Source organism: Balaenoptera acutorostrata, chromosome 5, assembly GCF_949987535.1.
Source record: "Balaenoptera acutorostrata chromosome 5, mBalAcu1.1, whole genome shotgun sequence".
Lineage (NCBI taxonomy): Eukaryota > Metazoa > Chordata > Mammalia > Artiodactyla > Balaenopteridae > Balaenoptera > Balaenoptera acutorostrata.
The window spans coordinates 122,231,925-122,251,968 of NC_080068.1; positions in this window are offsets into that span (position 1 = coordinate 122,231,925).

Here is a 20,044-nt window from a genome sequence, read left to right on the forward strand (position 1 = left end):
CAAAGCGGGAAATCAAAAAATGAGACCCAGGCTTCCGGGAGGAGAAGTGAGTGAATAAAGTTAACATTTACTGAAATGGGAACACTGAAAAAGAAGGTCATTTGAGTAAGAAGTCAAGAGTCCAGTTCTGGACCTATCTGAGATAACCGTGCACGGCCTGCTCACGGTCAAACCGTTGTACAGTAACAGTAGCTTTAGCTAAGCGCTGACTGCTGCTAGGCAATATGCAAATAAATCGCTTTTAGATAAGTTAGCGATTGATCTAGAACACCACGCCACAACACCACACCCCTATGACCTAGTTACTATTGGTCCCAAATGGTAAATGTGAATATAAAGCTCCAAAAAGCCAAATAACGTCTCCAGTTTCTTCGTGGTAGTGCAGGAACTCAAACCCAGCCGTTTTCCTCCCAACACTGAACAAAAAAATTATGAAGCCAAGTTTCCTCTACACCTCATCTGAACACCCTCAACTGAGGTGCCAAGGAAGGACATTTTCACTCTGGTCTTCGTTCCACTCCCGCGCCTACCCGATCCTGCCACTCGCCAGCTGGATGATGGTGGACAGGCCGTAACTTTCCCTAATGCAATGTCCTCGCCTCTCCCGCACCCACCTCCCCAAACTGGGGTAGATGGTCTCTAAGCCCCTTACCACTTGAACGCTGCGTTAAGAGTACTCACCAGGGCAAAAAATACACGAAGAAAAACAACACCACGTCTAAGAGGACGAAGAGCCAGAGATCCAACCAGTAGGAATGTTTTGGTAACCGGTCTGCCCCGGACTGAGGCCGCACTTCGTGGTTCTGCTGCGGCCTCTCGGCTTCACCCAAGCCTCGTCGCTCCCGGGGACCATCCCGACCATCTTCGGCCGCCGAGCCCACCTCCATCTTACAGCAGTCGCCGCGCCACAATCTGAGTAGCCAGAAATCCTCAGCTCCCGCTCTTCCGCGCTCACCTCCCCGGAAAAGTGGACGAAGTCCGACCCACCCTCCCTCCCACGCATGCGCTGTTCCCCGCCCCGGAAATGGGCCCTGTACCCTCCCCGGAAATGGGCCCTGTACCCGCCCCCCACCAGCGCGCAGGCGCTGCCCATCGGTCCGCTTCCTCAGTGACTGAGGACAGACAGCGACGTCTCCACCTGGAGGCGGGGGAAGTTGCCCGCCCGCTCCGCCCTGCAGCGTCCAGGTGGGAAGCCGGTTACTCAGGTTTCGCTAGAAGAAATACTCTCTGGCCGGACCGGAAGTCACTTCACGTCCCATGCCTGACAGGTGATGGATTCCACCTTGGAAGTGCCCATGGTCGCCTCTCCTTATCCCTGTATTCCTTTCGGGTCCTTATGCCAAGGTTTTAAAAGAGCCTGCTTTAATGGGTTTTGTACTGTCCTTAGCATGTTACACTTATTTGATTAAATTCTGGAAACAGCCCTAATGAGGTTGACATCATAAGTATGAGCGTAAGTTTCTAAAGGGGCCAGAGAGCAAAACGTGAGAATTTTGTATGTACCTCAAAGGAGTGAATTTAAGAATAATCCAAGGGTTTGGGAGTGTGATCCCCCATGACATTAGAATGTTAGCAGAAAGAAAATGATTTACCATTGTAGGCAAGGGAAAATTCTCCTCTACTCTCTTTGGGTCTCCAGCTGGGCGTAAGAATTAAATTGACATAAGACAGGTTAACAGGAGAAAAGCATAGAAGTGGTTTTTAGGGTTTTTTTGTTTTTTTTTTACATGTACATGGGAACCTTCACAAGAGAATGAAGACCTGAGGAAGTGACCAGGGCAGAAAACTTTTCTACCTTTTAGAAAAAGAAACAAGTAAGACAAAGAGGTTTGGTTAGGGGTAGTAAATTGTGGAGAAATGACTAGGAAGATAAGGGTTAGTTTAACAAGGTTTGTTTGTATGGATTTTTTGGTCCAATTTCCCGTCTCTGGTGATAAAAATATTTTTTTTCCTCCTGATGTAGGGAGGGCATCTTTTACATGGGAATTTTTTTATCTCCTTCAGGAAGAAAAGGGAAGGTCAGAGTGCCCTTCTAGCATCAGCTGTTTCTCAAATGCCTTTAACTGAAAATATCCAATATGCCAAAGTGACATATTTTGGGGTGACATGCTCTGAACTCCTTCATTCCCCTGTCTGAAACTTCCCTAGAAGTTTCACATAAACTCTGAGTTAGTGGCTGTGGAGAGAAGAATTGGGTTAGCAGCTGAGTGGCAAGGGATCTGCAAAGGGAGAGAAGAACATAGATTAGAATGAGGATGAATAAACAGAAAATAACAAATCTAAGCACATTTCCCCATATCCCATTAAATCAGTCTCCCATCCCTGGGAATAGGTCAGTCCAATAGAATGGCTGAGCCTCGTTTATCTGATGGAGAGTGTTTATCTTGTCTTCAAAAGGTGCAGATTAGACACTATTTGTCCCAAGTGATTTACATAGAAGCAGCATGCTTCATCAGTGATGGCACAAGCTCCTCTTTCTTGGGCTGTCAGTGTGTCCAGGGCAAGAAGATTTTCAAGTCCGGCAGAGGCTATTAACTTTTGACTGACAGGCTTCCGACATTTGCATACCAATATTGAACTCTTGTTCTGTTACTATGGAAAGATTTAAAACTGCCTTTTCCAACTCATAAGTTCCAAAGCCTAAGAAAAAGGATCTTAGTACTGAAAAGAACTTAGACTTGTGATATACAAGCCAGTTTTCTATAATATCTGGTCTGGTGTGTTTATGTGGCACTGCTTTACGAACAAAGAAGCCAAAGTTTATCATTGGGCTGGCATTTAAGATGGAGTATCGGGTGACAGAGGGTGTCAGGAATTCGAGTCCACATTGTTCCGACCATCCAGGTAGGAGCCCTTTATATACCTTATCTCACATGAGATAAAACGACTAGTATTGTTCTGGATAAAGTCAGAATGGAACTTGTGACATATTAGGTTGGGGTTTGGTGTATCTTGTCACCTGTCATATTGGCATCTGTACATCTCCATCTTCTGTGTATCCTTCCAGTCAGTAGGAGCAGAATAGGTTGTGAAATATCTGATATAGGAGGCCTACAGTTAGGCCTTAGTAACTGTAAGGCTTGGTTTTGTTACCTGACCAACTTAGTCTGGATTTTTGGTCTGCGTATATGTAATCTTTCGTCTTTGACAGCTAATGAGGGGAGCAACTGAGCTACCCTAGGTTACACGAGGGTGGCTTAGGAGTCAGCCATAACATCTGATGATTTGGCCAGTGTCCCTACCATAAGAGTCAGTGCTAAGACCATTTATGACCTTCAAAAGAGGCTTGAGGATGCATCTGTGGAATCAAACCACAAGGTTTCGTTGCAATATTGCCTTAGTATGTCACCTAGGAAAGGCCCAACACCATGCCTGTTTTCAATGCAAAGGGGAAAATTCCCTTCTAACATCTTTACCTAAGCAAAGGACACTCCCTGAGCTTCTGTAGAGGTTTTTCTATGTGCAGTTAACTCATTGAAAGGAGAAGAGTGACGTTTTCTTGGTCATGGATGCCATTACCTGTTATGCATCCATTTTTCTGAGTTGTCCGCCGGGTGCTCAGATTGGCAAGAACAAAAATTAGTTCAGGTTTTTTTGCATAATCTAGATGTTGATATAACCAGCAATCAGATTGATTAGTTAATGTGGCCAGCGTTTGGAAGACTGATGTAAAGGGGTGTCCGGTCTGTGCCTGACCTGTTGAGAAAACAATGAGTTAATAAGAGCGAAGACAAAGTTTGAAAGAGCCCATAGTGGAGGATCAGAGGGAAAATAGATTGAGACAAGCAATCTCCAGTCAGCCTTTTAATAAATGGCTAAAGAAAGGGAGGGCTTTGTTACAAGGAAGCGCTTTTTTTTCTTTTCATCTGGGACTAGGGAGATGCAATAGGGGAAAAAATAGGTAGAAGGAAGTTTCTTGATCTGTGATCTTGGGAAAAGCTGTCTACTTCATGATTTTGTCTGCTTCTGGGACCTGGAAATCCTGAGTTTAAGGTCACCTTAGGAATGGTCTTCCAGTTGTCCTGGGAGTGCTGCTGATCTGGGTCAAAGCTGGCAGCGCTCGCATGAATCCAGGAGGATTTTTCCTTTATTTTGATGGCAGTGTAAGTGGTTAGCAGTTTGTAAGGGCCTTCCCAGCAAGATGACAATGCATGCTTTCTTTTAAAAACCTTGATGTACACCCAATCTCCTGGTCAAAGGGGATAGCAAGTCAGTGGATTCCACGCCCTTTTTACTGTCGATAGTATCCCCCAAGTATACTAGTTAGTTCCTGTATATGGCTAGTCATAGTATCATATTGTTCACTTAAGTCCCTATAGTGTTCACTCAATCCAGAAATGGGAGGTTTAGAGATGCCAGTAGGCATAGGGTGACCAAACTCTATTTCAAAAGGGGTTAATCCACACCTTCTATTTGGAGTATTCTGGATTTTTATAAGGGCCGGAGGTAGTCTTTCTGGCCATTAAGTCCAGTTTCTTGATAGACTTTTCCTAAAGTCCTTCTGATGTCTAGATTTTTATGTTCTATTTGCCCTGAGGACTGGGGATGGTGCAGGGCATGAAATTTTAATGAGTACCCCAAAGTTTTTGCAAGCACGTGGTTTATTTCTGCTATAAAACGAGTTCCTTGGTGTGACTCAATCCATAAAGGAAAACCAAAATGAGAAATAATCTAGTTATTAATTTATTCACTGCTGTGTGGTGTTGTCATGTCCAGTCAGATAGCATTTAGTCCATCTACTAGTATACAGACAGTAAACCACTGGGATTAGCCTAGAGCTGGAAGTAAAACTGTGAAATCCATTTGGAGCTGCAAGGGACAGTGTGGTAGAGGAGCACATTTCCTTGCCCACAGTTCTGGTATCGAGGATGGGTGTCGCTAACTGGACACTGTTCACTCCAGGGCTGCTGCTGACAGATCCTGGGACTGCTAACATAAGCCAGCAGAAGATGAGAATTCTACCAGTCAGTCTCCCAGATTTCTGCCTGTGGTATCCAATAAACGAGAATGGTAAGAGTCTCTTCTTGTCTTTTTCTCTTTTTGAATTTAGATTAGCAGGAGAAAACATTTGTGTGAACTGTTTGGGGGGGTTATAGTGACTCTGCTGTCTTCTGTTATGAATACTCTTGTTTTCTATTTCTAATGGCTGTAGAGAAAGAAAAGCTTAAAAAACAATCTCCCTAGACCCCAGCACCCTCAGAGGGTATATTTTTACCCCTCTGAGGGACAGTACCCCATCAAATGACAGGGTCAGCTGATCCTCAGTTGCACCCCAGAGCTCACCATTAAACTTACCGTAGAGAATCAGAAACTGGATTTCTTAGTTGACACTGGTGCAACTTTACCGTCAATTCAGAGGATTTATCTCTGTCTGTCACCCCTGATTCTATTCAAGCTGTCGAATTCTCTGGGTAATCTATTTCACTGTCCACATCTCAGGCCACCTCAATATCCTTAGGACTTCCATTTCTCTTATTTCTTTTCCATCATTACTACTTTACTACATACCTATGATAGTTTTCTTTGAGAGTTGTACAGTCATCAAAACTAATTGCTATTTGTTGCAGCTTCTCTTTTATCTTCATCTTGGCCTTTAGCAGCTCCCACTATTAATCTGTCTCCACCCCACTCAGCCAACCTGGTGCCCAGCAAACACCCTTTGCTCCAGCCAGATTGATTTCTTCTTCTTCCTCATGGAAACTCTTCTCCTCTTGGCCTTTGAGCTTTTTTTTTTTTTTGGCCTTTGAGCTTTGGCATATGTTGTCTTCATTAAACTGAAATGCTTCCCCACCTACCCTAATCCTTCCCATCCTTTTTCAGTTCAAATTGCCAACTTCAGAAAGTTTCCCTCGCTACAATTCACATTGATCTCTCCATTCTCAGTGTTTTTAACATACCAATTGCAAAAAAGTTCACATTTAACTCATCTCCAACTACTTCATATGTCATGCTTTCTTCTTAGGGTGAGAGTTATCTTCTGAAAATTAGGCAGTGAGTGTTTGTTCCCATAGTTTTTTGCCTTTCTTCTGCATCAATTACCCTCTACATTCTGTAACAGCCACCTGTTGATGAGGTGTCTACTGGTCATTTTTCAAAACTTCTCTACCTTCAGCTCAAAAAACATTGAAATTTTCTTGACATATTGTTTGGTACATTGGCTTGCTTTGTAGCAAAATTTTATGTAAATTATCTCCCCTATCAGAGTATTAAATATTCTTTAGGATATTTTACCTATCCTATATTTTTACCATCTTTGCAGCCTCTATAGTCTCTCAAACTGTACCTTGAATGTGGAAGAAATTAAATATTTATTCAGTTATATTTTGTTGTATTCTGCAACCACTAATACAATCTTAATTATCTCTTTTGTAACATAGTAGTATAATGATACCACTGAGATCTACCACTACTGATCTACCACTGTCAGTGAGGATACCTTCTGAGATTTTTCTCAAGTACCAGTAATGGATATACACTAATCCATTCTCCCATTTTGGATTTCATGTCTTTTATTTCAGTGAATAATACTGCTTGAATGCCTACTGTGTGTCAGGCACTATCTGAGGAGCCATAGGAGATACAGATGCAATAGTCTTCCAGTTCTTTAGAAGTACTGGCTGAGGACATCTCACAGATATGGGATATTCAAACACTCTGTCCCAGAGCCCCGGTGTTCTGCATCATGGTTGGGGTGTTAGGAAGGCTAAGCAGGATTGGCTGTGAATAAACTGCCTACCCTCTTCCCCCTACCTACTTGCACATGTACAGACTTCAACCTTAAGAGCTCAGTTTTGTTTATTTTATATTTTGGGGTTTAATAAAAGATTTTATTTCAAAATAAAGAGGGCATTCTGCTGTGTTTTGAAGTTTAAAAACAACTTCAATATGGCCAAGCTTAATTGGTAGGCATGGATGACAAAGATGTTAAAACCCACAGCCTTGAAGTCTCATTATGCTAACCAATAAAGCAGTCAACCTTTGTTTTATTGAAAGGTGTTGGAGGAATGGTCATTGAGGGTGCAGATTGAAAGGTTAGTCAACACATGACATGTATTCTCTCATAAAACCGTGTAATAGGCTTCCAAGAGTAGACATGACAATATTGATATAGGTGTGAACTAGAGTAACAGTGTTAAGCAAATGGAGGCCAAGGTGATAACTGCTATATATAAAATATTAACCTGAATTACACTTACTTTATAAGTGTGAGAAATGTCAACATGTTAACAGCAGTTAACTCTGGGAGATGGAATGACAGATCATTTTATTCTTTGTGCTTTTTCACAAAGTTGGGAAGATGGGAAGAAAGTTTTTTGAAATAAGTTAGGAAACAAGCAAGAGATAGTCTAGGTCAAAATGATTACTTAAGTAGTTCTAACATCAGATCACAGGCACATAAGTATCAGGGGATTATAATGATTTATAACAGTGTTTTTCAAACTGTGTTTCATGGAGCTCCGTGTTTCCTCAGGGAGAACTCAGAGACCAACATGAAATGGAGGAATAGATGCAGGGAATGAGGCTTCAAGCCTCTACTGGAGAAACTCAGCTTTTATGTTCATATCTATAAATATGCCCTGTTAGAAAACAGATTTATTTTTTTCTGCTCTGATGAGAGCTCTGTCAAAAAATCACCTTGGGAGACCCATGTCCAGAATGGTAGAGTAGGCAGCTCCACGCCTCTGTCCCTCCACGAAACATTGAAAATAAGCAGAAACAACCTGAAATAAGTTTGCCAGAACTCTGGGAAACAGTCAGAGGTTTACAGAAACCAAGCAAATCCTAGTCAAAATATGTGAAGACATGGATAGAATTGAGGGAGAAATAGATCTACCATAATAATTGAAAATTTCAATACTCCACTTTCAGTAATGGGCAAAACATCTGATCTAGACAGAAGATCAATACGAAAATAGAGGACTTTCAGATAAAGACAAATACTGTATGATATCACTTATATGTGGAATCTGAAAAATAAAACAAACTAGTGAATATAACAAAAAAGAAACAGACTCACAGATATAGAGAACAAACTACTGGTTACCAGTGGGAAAAGGGAAGCAGGGAGGGGCAGTATAGTGGCTGGGGGAGTAAGAGGTACAAACTACTATGTATAAAATAAATAAGCTACAAGGATATATTGCACAGCACAGGGAAATAGCCAATATTTTATAATAACTATAAATGGAGTATACCGTTAAAAATTTTGAATCACTATGTTGTACACCTGAAACTTATATCATATTGTAAATCAGCTATACCTCAATTTAAAAAAAAAGAAAAGAAAATAGAGAACGTGAAGGAAATTATAAAGCAATGAGACGTAACAGACATATATAGAATACTCCACACAAAAACTGCAGAGTACACTATATCAGTTGGTAACCTAGGCAGACTAAAATAGAGAATGTATTGATTTTAGAAACTGGGAAGAGTAAAGTTTATAAAGTGTTTAACATTGCCACCTGACAAAATAATCCTACAAGAATTTCAGCTCAAAATAAATGAAGAAGCTGCTTCTTGTTTCATAACACTCATTCAGTTTCATTACTCTGCTCTTCCTAAACTAGCAACATCAAGCCCTCATAGAATGTGCTGGTTTAGGTATTTGTATTGCAAATCCCAGAAACTCACTAAATGTAACTCCAGGGCCATTTTAGGACTGTCATGAATCCAAGGTTCCAAACCCAGGGCTCTTACTCTGCCTGTTGTCATTTAAAGCATAACTAGAACGGCTCATTTCCTCACCTCTTTCAGGCTGGTTATTGCTCAGACAACACGTATTCAGGTTACTTTCCTGGCCATCCTACTTAAAACTGTACTCATATTCTCATCCCTCTTTAAAACTGTACTCACTCCTCACCCCTCTTCCTGGCCTTGTTTTCTCCGTAGCATTTATACCATCTAATGTACTTTATATTTTACCTTTTCTCTTGTATATTATCTGTGTCCTCCTCCATGGGGACAGGGATTTTTTGTCTGTCTCGTTTACTATTGTATTTCTAACACCTAGATCAGCACCTGCATCTAATAAATGTTCAATAAATATGTGTTGAATAATATTTCAAATGAAAATTTACCTGTATAACCATATTAAATAAAATTGAATCTGGATTCTAGAATATCAGACTCTAGAACCAGACTGCTTGGGTTCAAATCCTGGTTCAGCCACTTACTGCCTGTTTACCTTTGGCCAATTTACGTAACTTCTCTTTGCCTAAGTTACCTACTCTGTAAAATGAGAATAGTAATTTTTTTTTTAAATTAATTTATTTATTTTTGGCTGTGCTGGGTCTTCGTTTCTGTGCAAGAGCTTTCTCTAGTTGCGGCGAGCGGGGGCCACTCTTCATCGCGGTGCGCGGGCATCTCACTATCGCGGCCTCTCTTGTTGCGGAGCACAGGCTCCAGACGCACAGGCTCAGTAGTTGTGGCTCATGGGCCCAGTTGCTCCACAGCATGTGGGATCTTCCCAGGCCAGGGCTCTAACCCGTGTCCCCTGCATTGGCAGGCAGACTCTCAACCACTGCACCACCAGGGAAGCCCACTAGTTCTTATAGTATAGAGTTGTTGTGAGGATTAACATGAGTTGATTTTTTTTTTTCAAGTGAATGATGCTTTATTTTTTTTTGTTTTTATTTTTAATTTTTTGAACATCTTTATTGGAGTATAATTGCTTTACAATGGTGTGTTAGTTTCTGCTTTATAACAAAGTGAATCAGTTATACATATACATATGTCCCCATATCTCTTCCCTCTTGCATCTCCCTCCCTCCCACCCTACCTATCCCACCCCTCTCGGTGGTTACAAAGCACCAATCTGGTCTCCCTTTGCTATGCGACTGCTTCCCACTAGCTATCTATTTTACATCTGGTAGTGTGTATATGTTCATGCCACTCTCTCACTTTGTCCCAGCTTACCCTTCCCCCTCCCCGTATCCTCAAGTCCATTCTCTAGTAGGTCTGTGTCTTTATTCCCATCTTGCCCCTAGGTTTTTCATGACCAAGAAGAAATTTTTTTTTTTTAGAGTCAATATATATGTGTTAGCATTCAGTAATTGTTTTTCTTTTTCTGACTTACTTCACGCTGTATGACAGATTCTAAGTCCATCCACTTCACTACAAATAACTCAATTTCGTTTCTTTTTATGGCTGAGTAATATTCCATTGTGAATATGTGCCACATCTTCTTTATCCATTCATCTGTCGACAGACACTTAGGTTGCTTCCATGTCCTGGCTATTGTAAATAGAGCTGCAATGAATATTTTGGTATATGACTCTTTCTGAATTATGGTTTTCTCAGGGTATATGCCCAGTAGTGGGACTGCTGGGTCATATGGTAGTTCTATTTTTAGTTTTTTAAGGAACCCCCATACTGTTCTCCATAGTGGCTGTATCAATTTACATTCCCACCAACAGTGCAAGAGGGTTCCCTTTTCTCCACACCCTCTCCAGCATTTATTGTTTGTAGATTTTTTGATGATGGCCCTTCTGACCGGTGTGAGATGATATATCATTGTAGTTTTGATTTGCATTTCTCTAATGATTAATGATGTTGAGCATTCTTTCATGTGTTTGTTGGCAATCTGTATATCTTCTTTGGAGAAGTGTCTATTTAGGTCTTCTGCCCATTTTTGGATTGGGTTGTTTGTTTTTTTGATATTGAGCTGCATGAGCTGCTTGTAAATTTTGGAGATTAATCCTTTGTCAGTTGCTTCATTTGCAAATATTTTCTCCCATTCTGAGGGTTGTCTTTTCGTCTTGTCTTTGGTTTTCTTTGCTGTGCAAAAGCTTTGAAGTTTCATTAGGTCCCATTTGTTTATTTGTGTTTTTATTTCCATTTCTCTAGGAGCTGGGTCAAAAAGGATCTTGCTGTGATGTATGTTATAGAGTGTTCTGCCTATGTTTTCCTCTAAGAGTTTGATAGTGTCTGGCCTTACATTTAGGTCTTTAATCCATTTTGAGTTTATTTTTGTGTATGGTGTTAGGGAGTGTTCTAATTTCATTCTTTTACATGTAGCTCTCCAGTTTTCCCAGCTTATTGAAGAGGATGTCTTTTCTTCATTGTATATTCTTGCCTATTTTGTCAAAGATAAGGTGACCATATGTGTGTGGGTTTATCCCTGGGCTTTCTATCCTGTTCCATTGATCTATATTTCTGTTTTTGTGCCAGTACCATACTGTCTTAATTACTGTAGCTTTGTAGTATAGTCTGAAGTCTGGGAGTCTGATTCCTCCAGCTCCGTTTTTCTTTCTCAAGATTGCTTTAGCCATTCGGGGTCTTTTGTGTTTCCATACAAATTGTGAAATTTTTTGTTCTAGTTCTGTGAAAAATGCCAGTGGTAGTTTGATAGGGATTGCATTGAATCTGTAGATTGCTTTGGGTAGTAGAGTCATTTTCACAATGTTGATTCTTCCAATCCAAGAACATGGTATATCTCTCCATCTATTTGTATCATCTTTAATTTCTTTCATCAGTGTCTTATAATTTTCTGCATACAGGTCTTTTGTCTCCTTAGGTAGGTTTACTCCTAGATATTTTATTCTTTTTCTTGCAATGGTAAACGGGAGTGTTTTCTTTATTTCAGTTTCAGATTTTTCATCATTAGTGTATAGGAATGCAAGAGATTTCTGTGCATTAATTTTGTATCCTGCTACTTTACCAAATTCATTGATTAGCTCTAGTAGTTTTCTGGTAGCATCTTTAGCATTCTCTATGTATAGTATCATGTCATCTTCAAACAGTGAGAGCTTTACTTCTTCTTTTCCAATTTGGATTCCTTTTATTTCTTTTTCTTCTCTGATTGCTGTGGCTAAAACTTCCAAAACTATGTTGAATAGTAGTGATGAGAGTGGGCAACCTTGTCTCGTTCCTGATCTTAGTGGAAATGGTTTCAGTGTTTCACCATTGAGGACAATGTTGGCTGTGGGTTTGTCATATATGGCCTTTATTATGTTGAGGAAAGTTCCCTCTATGCCTACTTTCTGCAGGGCTTTTATCATAAATGGGTGTTGAATTTTGTCGAAAGCTTTCGCTGCGTCTACTGAGATGATCATATGGTTTTTCTCCTTCAGTTTGTTAATATAGGGTATCACATTGATTGATTTGCGTATATTGAAGAATTCTTGCATTCCTGGAATAAACCCCACTTGATCATGGTGTATGATCCTTTTAATGTGCTGTTGGATTCTGTTTGCTAGTATTTTGTTGAGGATTTTTGCATCTATGTTCATCAGTGATATTGGCCTGTAGCTTTCTTTCTTTGTGACATCTTTGTCTGGTTTTGGTATCAGGGTGATGGTGGCCTCGTAGAATGAGTTTGGGAGTGTTCCTCCCTCTGCAATATTTTGGAAGAGTTTGAGAAGGATAGGTGTTAGCTCTTCTCTAAATGTTTGATAGAATTCGCCTGTGAATCCATCTGGTCCTGGGCTTTTGGTTGTTGGAAGATTTTTAATCACAGTTTCAATTTCAGTGCTTGTGATTGGTCTGTTCATATTTTCTATTTCTTCCTGGTTCAGTCTCGGAAGATTGTGCATTTGTAAGAATTTGTCCATTTCTTCCAAGTTGTCCATTTTATTGGCATATAGTTGCTTGTAGTAATCTCTCATGATCCTTTGTATTTCTGCAGTGTCAGTTGTTACTTCTCCTTTTTCGTTTCTAATTCTGTTGATTTGAGTCTTCTCCCTTTTTTTCTTGATGAGTCTGGCTAATGGTTTATCAATTTTGTTTATATTCTCAAAGAACCAGCTTTTAGTTTTATTGATCTTTGCTCTTGTTTCCTTCATTTCTTTTTCATTTATTTCTGATCTGATCTTTATGATTTCTTCCCTTCTGCTAATGTTGGGGTTTTTTTGTTCTTTCTGTAATTGCTTTAGGTGTAAGGTTAGGTTGTTTATTTGAGATGTTTCTTGTTTCTTAAGGTAGGATTGTACTGCTATAAACTTCCCTCTTAGAACTGCTTTTGCTGCATCCCATAGGTTTTGGGTCATCGTGTTTTCATTGTCATTTGTTTCTAGGTATTTTTGGATTTCCTCTTTGATTTCTTCAGTGATCTCTTGGTAATTAAGTATTGTATTGTTTAGCCTCCATGTGTTTGTATATTTTACAGCTTTTTTCCTGTAATTGATATCTAGTCTCATAGCGTTGTGGTTGGAAAAGATACTTGATACGATTTCAATTTTCTTAAATTTACCACGGCTTGATTTGTGACCCAAGATATGATCTATCCTGGAGAATGTTCCATGAGCACTTGAGAAGAATGTGTATTCTGTTGTTTTTGGATGGAATGTCCTATAAATATCAGTTAAGACCATCTTGTTTAATGTATCATTTAAAGCTTGTGTTTCCTAACTTATTTTCATTTTGGATGATCTGTCCATTGGTGAAAGTGGGGTATTAAAGTCTCCTACTATGATTCTGTTACTGTCGATTTCCCCTTTTATGGCTGTTAATATTTGCCTTATGTATTGAGGTGCTCCTATGTTGGGTGCATAAATATTTACAATTGTTATATCTTCTTGGATTGATCCCTTGATCATTATGTAGTGTCCTTCTTTGTGTCTTGTAATAGTCTTTGTTTTGAAGTCTATTTTGTCTGATATGAGAATTGCTAGTCCAGCTTTCTTTTGATTTCCATTTGCATGGAATATCTTTTTCCATCCCCTCACTTTCAGTCTGTATGTGTCCCTAGGTCTGAGGTGGGTCTCTTGTAGACAGCATATATACGGGTCTTGTTTTTGTATCCATTCAGCCAGTCTATGTCCTTTGGTTGGAACATTTAATCCATTTACATTTAAGGTAATTATCAACATGTATGTTCCTATTACCATTTTCTTAATTGTTTTGGGTCTGTTATTGTAGGTCTTTTCCTTCTCTTGTGTTTCCTGCCTAGAGAAGTTCCTTTAGCATTTGTTGTAAAGCTGGTTTGGTGGTGCTGAATTCTCTTAGCTTTCGCTTGTCTGTAAAGGTTTTAATTTCTTGGTCAAATCTGAATGAGATCCTTGCTGGGTAGAGTAATCTTGGTTGTAGGTTTTTCTCCTTCATCACTTTAAATATGTCCTGCCACTCCCTTCTGGCTTGCAGAGTTTCTACTGAAAGGTCAGCTGTTAACCTTATGGGGATTCCCTTGTGTGTTATTTGTTGTTTTTCACTTGCTGCTTTTAATATTTTTTCTTTGTATTTAATTTTTGATAGTTTGTTTAATATGTGTCTCGGTGTGTTTCTCCTTGGATTTATCCTGTATGGGACTCTCTGTGCTTCCTGGAGTTGTTTAACTATTTCCTTTCCCATATTAGGGAAGTTTTCAACTATAATCTCTTCAGATATTTTGTCAGTCCCTTTCTTTTTCTCTTCTTCTTCTGGGACCCCTATAATTCGAATGTTGGTGCGTTTAATGTTGTCCCAGAGGTCTCTGAGACTGTCCTCAATTCTTTTCATTGTTTTTTCTTTAGTCTGCTCTGCAGTAGTTATTTCCACTCTTTTATCTTCCAGGTCACTTATCCGTTCTCCTGCCTCACTTATTCTGCTATTGATCCCTTCTAGAGAATTTTTAATTTCATTTATCGTGTTGTTCATCACTGTTTGTTTGCTCTTTAGTTCTTCTAGGTCCTTGTTAAACGTTTCTTGTATTTTCTCCATTCTATTTCCAAGATTTTGGATCATCTTTACTGTCATTATTCTGAATTCTTTTTCAGGTAGACTGCCTATTTCCTCTTCATTTGTTAGGTCTGGTGAGTTTTTGCCTTGCTGCTTCATCTGCTGTGTGTTTTTCTGTCTTCTCATTTTGCTTAACTTACTGTGTTTGGCGTCTCCTTTTCACCGGCTGCAGGTTCGTAGTTCCCGTTGTTTTTTGTGTCTGTCCCCATTGGATAAGGTTGGTTCAGTGGGTTGTGTAGGCTTCCTGGTGGAGGGGACTAGTGCCTGTGTTCTGGTGGATGAGGCTGGATTTTGTCTTCCTGGTGGGCAGGTCCACATCTGGTGGTGTGTTTTGGGTTGTCTGTTGCCTTATTATGATTTTAGGCAGCCTCTCTGCTAATGGATGCGGTTGTGTTCCTGTCTTGCTAGATGTTTGGCATAGGGTGTCCAGCACTGTAGCTTTCTGGTCATTGAGTAGAGCTGGGTCTTGGCAATGAGATGGAGATCTCTGGGAGATTTTCGCCATTTGATATTAGGTGGAGCTGGGAGGTCTCTTGTGGACTAGTGTCCTGAACTTGGCTCTCCCACCTCAGAGGCACAGCCCTGACGCCTGGCTGGAGCACCAAGAGCCTGTCATCCACACGGCTGTGAATAAAAGGGAGAAAAAAAGAAATAAAGAAAGAAGAAGATAAAGTAAAATAAAATGAAGTAAAATAAAATAAAGTTATTAAAATAAAAAATAAAAGATAATTATAAAAAAAAATTTTTAAGTAATAAAAAAAAGAAAGAATAGAGCAAACAAACCAAAAAACAAATCCACAAATGATCACAAGTGCTAAAAACTATACTAGAAAAAAAAAAAAAGAAAAACGGACAGACAGAACCCTAGGACAAATGGTAAAAGCAAAGCTATACAGACAAAATCACACACAGAAGCATACACATACACACTCACAAAAAGAGAAAAAGGGAAAAAATATATATATATCGTTGCTCCCAAAGTCCACCTCCTCAATTTGGGATGATTCATTGTCTATTCAGGTAGTCCACCGATGCAGGGTACATCAAGTTGATTGTGGAGATTTAATTTGCTGCTCCTGAGGCTGCTGGGAGAGATTTCGCTTTCTCTTCTTTGTTCACACAGCTCCCGGGGTTCAGCTTTGGATTTGGACTCGCCTCTGCGTGTAGGTCGCCTGAGGGTGTCTGTTCTTCACTCAGACAGGACGGGGTTAAAGCTGATTCGGGGGCTCTGGCTCACTCAGGCCGGGGGGAGGGAGGGGTATGGATGCGGGGCGAGCCTGCAGCGGCGGAGGCCAGCATGACGTTGCACCAGCCTGAGGCACGCCGTGCGTTCTTCCAGGGAAGTTGTCCCTGGATCACAGGACCCTGGCAGTGGCAGGCTGCACAGGCTCCCGGGAGGGGAGGTGTGGAGAGTGACCTGTGCTCGCATACAGGCTTCTTGGTGGCTGCAGCAGCAGCCTTTGCATCCCATGCCCGTCTCTGGGGTCCGTGCTAATAGCCGCGGCTTGTGCCCGTCTCTGGAGTTCCTTTAAGCGGGGCTCTTAATCCCCTGTCCTCGCGCACCAGGAAACAAAGAGGCAAGAAAAAGTCTCTTGCCTCTTTGGCAGCTCCAAACTTCTTCCTGGACTCCCTCCCAGCTAGCCGTGGCGCACTAGCCCCATTCAGGCTGTGTTCACGCAGCCAACCCCAGTCCTCTCCCTGGGATCTGTCCTCCGAAGCCCGAGCCTCAGCTCCCAGCCCCCGTCCGCCCCGGCGGTTGAGCAGACAAGCCTCTCAGCCTGGTGAGTGCTGGTCGGCACCGATCCTCTGTGCGGGAATCTCTCCGCTTTGCCCTCACCCCTGTTGCTGCGCTCTCCTCCGTGGCTCCGAAGCTTCCCCCCTCCGCCACCTGCAGTCTCCGCCCGCGAAGGGGCTTCCTAGCGTGTGGAAACCTTTCCTCCTTCACAGCTCCCTCCCACTGGTGCAGGTCCCGTCCCTATTCTTTTGTCTCTGTTTTTTCTTTTTTCTTTTGCCCTGCCCAGGTACATGGGGAGTTTCTTGCCTTTTGGGAGGTCTGAGGTCTTCTGCCAGCGTTCAGTAGGTGTTCTGTAGGAGTTGGTCCACATGTAGATGTATTTCTGATGTATTTGTGGGGAGGAAGGTGATCTCCACGTCTTACTCTTCCACCATCTTGAAGCTCCACCCATGAGTTGATTTTTATAAAGCATTTTGAACAATGTCTGGCACATTGTAAACGTGGTACATGTTACCTTGTATTGGTAGTAAGAGTTGCATTGTAGTGTGTTCGAATTAGTGCTATGTTTTGCAGATAAAACATTTACTTACTTAGATTTTACAATTTTCTCTTTGAATTTGGAGCCAATTTGTATTTTGAAGATTTTGTAGATCCTGGGAAGTAGCCTTTTTATGTATGGTTACAAGTGAAAAAAGGATGAAAAGAATGTCAAATGTAAGTTAGGCCTCCTAGAATTCAGGAAAGGCTGTATAATCAGGCAACTTAGCAAAGATAGGCCAATGGAAAATATAATTCAAGATACTATGTGTTTCTGTGAGAGCCTACATTACTTCTTTGTAATGCTTATCACAATTGTTTTTACTTGTTTAATGTCAATCTTCAAACTCTGGATGGTATGTTTCTGAGCTGGATTCAAATATCCATGTGAACCAAATAGATTTGTTTACCTGTAAAAGTCATGTCATATGTGTCACCTGGTAGGAGCTTAATTCATATTTGTTTAAGAAATATGTACTCTTGGCCACTCAGGATCCAAGGAAGCTATAGTGAACAAGTTATATTTTTATTCATCAGAAGCAATAATTCATTATTTCCATTTCTAAGAAGCTATTATTTCACCCTCTTTTCTTCTATCCAGGTTCTGTTTACTAGAACTCAACATGATCAACAGAGGCCTTTTGCCTCATGGCCTCTGTTGTCTGCCTTTCCTTCTGTGCCTTTCTACTTTTGCCCATTGTCTGGGAGGAAGAAATTTTCCTCTACCCATCTAGGTTCTTCTGGCTGGTCCAAGAATTAAATTGACATGAGACAGATTAGCAGGAGAAAATCAAACAAAAATTAAATAACATGTAGACATAGGAGAGACCCAGGAAAATGGAGTAACTTGCCAAAATGGCCCAAAGCACACCATAAATGCCATCTTCAGCTAGAGTTAAAAGAGGATGTTGGGACTTCAAAGGGGAGGAAGGCAATGCTCATGGAGATGAAAAAGCAAATGTTTGATAAACAAATGTTTGCTGGGCCCTGCAGAGAAAATGGCATATTGGGTGGACTCTGGCCCCTAGGCCCCTTGTGGGCGGACTCTGGCCCCTAGGCCCCTTGTGGGCGGACTCTGGCCCCTAGGCCCCTTGTGGGCGGACTCTGGCCCCTAGGCCCCTTTTGGGTGGACTCTGGCCCCTAGGCCCCTTGTGGGCGGACTCTGGTCCCTAGGCCCCTTTTCGGTGGACTCTGGTCCCTAGGCCCCTTTTGGGTGGGCTCTGGTCTCTAGGCCCCTTTTGGGTGAACTCTGGTCCCTAGGCCCCACTGAGTTTTCCCCCACCACATCTAGCCCATATTCTTTGCAGATATTTCTGATGATACCTCTATTCTGGGAATAAGCCCTTTCTTTAAATATTTTAGGCAGCTAAGAGGGAAGTAAAAAGAAAGACCTTCTGAGTCTTCTGCTTCCTAAAGATAATCAGCCTAAATTAATCATAATGCCAAAGAGATACATTTTGGAGTGGCAAATTTTGTTCCCATCATTGTAACCATCGTTACTAGCTGATGACTTTTTCTGTGTATTGAAGTCAAATTCCCAAGAATCAGACCCTAACTGGTTTAGCTAATTAGAATTATTGGTCTTGGATAAAATTCTCATAGGCTGTTCTTAAGTATATAGATTGACTGCCCTTGGAGCAAGTGGCCTAATCTGTTATGGCCAAGATAGTGTTGATCTGGTTCAGAATAAGGTTATCTGTGTATAAAAACAGCTGGGGCTGATTCCTTCAGTAGAGCTTCTGTGTGTAAGTTCTCAGAATATAGGATGGGAAGGCTGGCTTGCTGAGTCTGAGACTGTCCAGCGTGCCCCTTTAATTTACTCCACTGCAATTATTAATGTTTACTATGTGTTAAAGGGATATAGTGGGGGGAGGGGTATAGATATAAGACTGTTCTGCCCTCACGGAGGTCACAGACTAGAGGAGACAGGCAAGCAAACTGAAGGCAGAAAAATGGTATGATATTGGTGAGCACATTGTGCTATGGGAACACAGGATGAGTACTCAGTGGGGTCTAGGAGTGTGAAATAATCCCCATCCTCACTCAGGTTTTTCTGCCCTAAAGATATGTTAAAGAGAGGAAGTTCAGTGTCACATTTATGTCCTTTGATATCCTTGTTATCTTGATGTTTAAAAAATTACCTAAAGCAAAACAAGAAATGGCATTGAGTATATAATCGTTTACCTACAGGACTTTTTCTTGTTTGTTTTTGAGTGGAGGGAGAGAATTATTCTTTGGCTCTCAGATATTTTCTACAGTCAGTGTAGTGAGTATATCAGAATTATTTGAAAAGAACCAGTTACACTACCTGTAATATGAGGGATGTGGCCTTAGAACTGGGCAGAGATCCTGAGAGATCTTCCTCACCCTTCTTTAGATTTCTACTACTCTTCTGCCTTCACAGTGGTCCTAACCACTAGTGACTGGACGAGTATTCAAGTTCCCTCTTTTCTTCCTGGTAATCTAGATATTGTAGAAGAGAGGACTTCTGGTAACCCTTTATTCTGGTGGAATTCTCAGTGGGGATGCTTATGGATGAGAGAATCCCCCTGGAAAACTCTTCTTTATCTGTGACTATTAGTTTGCTCCATGCCCCTAACTTCCTTCATCTTCTATCACAGCCTTGCTTACTCTTCTTTTCCAGTCAATTCTCCAATAATGTCTGTTCAAGCCAGTAGCCTGAACATTGGTCACTGGGCCTGAACATCACCCTGCATATTAGCACACATTGAATGAAAGCGTAACCCTACCCCTAAATGACCATCCAGTTTTGAAGATGATGCTATTCTAGGTATTCTGATTCAGACCCAGGATGAACCTGAGAATTTGAATCTATTTGATGAAGTTCTTAATGACCTAAATATCTCTACCAATGGCGTTCATCATTGAATACTTGATACCTGGCACATAGTACTTTTTAAAAAGTATTTTTTGTTGAACAAATGAAAGCAGCCTTAGGGAACTGTTCAGGAAAACAGAAAAGGAGTCTTTGTATTACCTCTGATTATTTTGGAAGTTGGAACTGAGGAAGCACTTAATAATTATTTCAAACTGTACAATATAGTATGTCAAACCTTTCTGGAACCCTCTAGATACTGAAATGCAAAGACCTTGCAT